The sequence below is a fragment of the Panthera uncia genome, chromosome A2 (assembly GCF_023721935.1).
Source record: "Panthera uncia isolate 11264 chromosome A2, Puncia_PCG_1.0, whole genome shotgun sequence".
NCBI classification, from domain to species: domain Eukaryota; kingdom Metazoa; phylum Chordata; class Mammalia; order Carnivora; family Felidae; genus Panthera; species Panthera uncia.
The window spans coordinates 137,738,328-137,740,854 of NC_064816.1; the positions used below are offsets into that span (position 1 = coordinate 137,738,328).

A 2,527-nucleotide genomic window follows, 5' to 3' on the forward strand; every position below is an offset into this window, starting at 1 on the left:
ACCCTTTTCCATCAGAACAATTTTGAAATACACTAATATGCAAGTTATTTATACACACTCACCCATACATATATTTTAAGAACTACTCAATATCTTAAAAGCAATCACAAAATCAGTCTTTAGCTTAATCCTCATCTGCATTTTAATGATTTCAAAATATAGCCACATTATAGGGCTTGAGGTTGCATATTGCTACATTACTCGTTTCATAGCATTGTGACTTTCCATCTTGGTAGCAATAAATTCTAGTAAACAGAGCCATTAACAGCATTTTTATAGGGTCAAATGGAGCTATGGTACTAGAAGTGTGGTGCTAAGTAAAATTTGAAGGCTACTATGTTACACTCAACTATTTATTAAGGCATTAAAATCAGGTCTTCTCAGGGATGTTTGAATGTTTTTCATGATCTTTTCCTCCCCTTGACAGCTCTAGCTTTTATGTGGCAATTTGGGGGGGGGGGGGGGAGAGGTAGGGGGATGAATAAGATTTCACAAAGTTTGAAGTTCTTATGAAAATACGAGCTTTGTAAAAGAATATGGCACTCTAAATAAAAGTAATTAAAACTGATGAGTAAAAATACTCATCATTATATTTAGAAATAGCTGTGTTACATTAATAATTTGAATAAAGGCAGTGATAATTTTGAGTTATGCATAGCGTATGGGGCATCTTTGATTAATACAATGCAACAAAACTGGGATTCCCTACTTCTCCAAGAATGTATTAAAGATTAGTTTTGTCTTAAAATGAAATACCAGTATGATACTACACTATAAAACCATCCTTTAGTTAAGAAAATATTCTTTATTCACCTATGCATCTTTTTAGGTTGCAAAAGCATAGAAAGTTCTATTACACACGTCATTCTATAAGAACATAAAAAATGAAAAAGTTATATAAATTTAAATTTTCTTTTTTTTTAAATTTTTTTTAATGTTTATTTATTTCTGAGGCAGAGAGAGACAGAGCATGAGTGGGGAAGGGTCAGAGAGAGAGGGAGACACAGAATCAGAAGCAGGCTCCAGGCTCTGAGCTGGCAACACAAAGCCTGACACGGGGCTCGAACTCACAAACCATGAGATCATGACCTGAGCCGAAGTCGGTCGCTCAACCGACTGAGCCACCCAGGCGCCCCTAAATTTAAATTTTCTATTTTGACTTTTACTTTGAGTTATAAAAATAACATTCTCTGAAATAATAGATTACATAATTATATCCTAAATATCTAACAATATCGATTAGGTTTTAACATAATTCCGATATATACTAGTATTGAAAACAAATCTGGTTCTGTATCACTAGTGATATGGAAGATTATTTTAGTTCATAGGGAAACATGTTTTATATAAGCAAAATGTTTTTATTTTAATGAAAATTAGAAAGAAAAGAGTCAAGTGCTCTCTTTGGCAGCGCATATACTAAATAATTGGAACAATACAGAGAAGATTAGCATGGCCCTGGGCAAGGATGACACACAAATTCATGAAGTGTTCCACATATTTAAAAAAAAAGAAAAAGAGACAAATTTTATACACATGACTCGTAAGTTTTGGAAACTGAGTTGACTTACAGTGATGTTCATTAAATGGTAGCAAAACTGGCACAGATATGATAAAAATCTTGCAAGTAATATGTGAACAACTGATATTGGAGAAGCATGCATGTAGTCCATTCCCTCTGCATTATTATAAAAGAAACTAAGGTCCAGAGAGATGAAATGATTCACACAATCTGACAATACTCTTAAGTACAAGAGCAAGTCTGAATACTTGCCTCCTCATACCTGCTATGCTAGGATAAACCACCTCCGCCTACCACCCCCTTGACAGTTGCATTAATTGGAATAGAATTGAGTGTACAAATTGTAAGTGCACTCATATAATTATTTTAAGAAAATTTTAGATAACCCTTGAAGCAATCAACTCAAAATAAAACTGCCCATCGGTACAAAGATGCATACCGTAACACTTTCTAGAAACAAAGGAAATGATACATTGTCTTAAATCACCTAGGTAGTTTTTATTACGAGAGAGGATATTCATTATTCATTTTTTACTCAATTTTGACAAAATTGTTCTTGTATTAATTTTCTTACTAAATTAAAGTGTTAAGTAAACATTTATTTAAAATCTGACTTACCATCTTTTCACTTTTGTTTTGATACCTTTGTATGCCATTCCATACATAAATATTTCAAATAATGGTCGACTTGAATATAATTTACATACACTTATTCTTTAAATGTATCACTTAAGCAGAGTGATTTTGGTTGTGCTTACATTATCGATAGGTATTCTCTTAAAACGAATGCAAGACTAAAAATTCAATAGCTGGCTGATAGCATTTGTCCTGCATTTTCTATAAAGCTTTTCCCCATGGATCCTAGAGAAATTCTTTATGAGATAATTCAAAAGTATTTTGCACTTTGTATTCTCTTCTGGAGGATTTATAATGAGCTATGCTTTCATTAAGTTTCACTCAGGATATTCAAGCCTTTTATGTAACCGTAAGTTTTGATAATTCATT

The 2,527-nt window shown here is 32.6% G+C and overlaps 1 non-coding gene across 1 annotated transcript; it reads left to right on the top strand.

The window, feature by feature from the left end:
- The first annotated feature begins 1,395 nt into the window (after nucleotides 1-1,395).
- LOC125931092 (U6 spliceosomal RNA) lies at nucleotides 1,396-1,503 on the top strand. Its single transcript, XR_007460350.1, has one exon. It is a non-coding gene; the product is annotated as a U6 spliceosomal RNA (small nuclear RNA).
- Nucleotides 1,504-2,527: the final 1,024 nt, after the last annotated feature.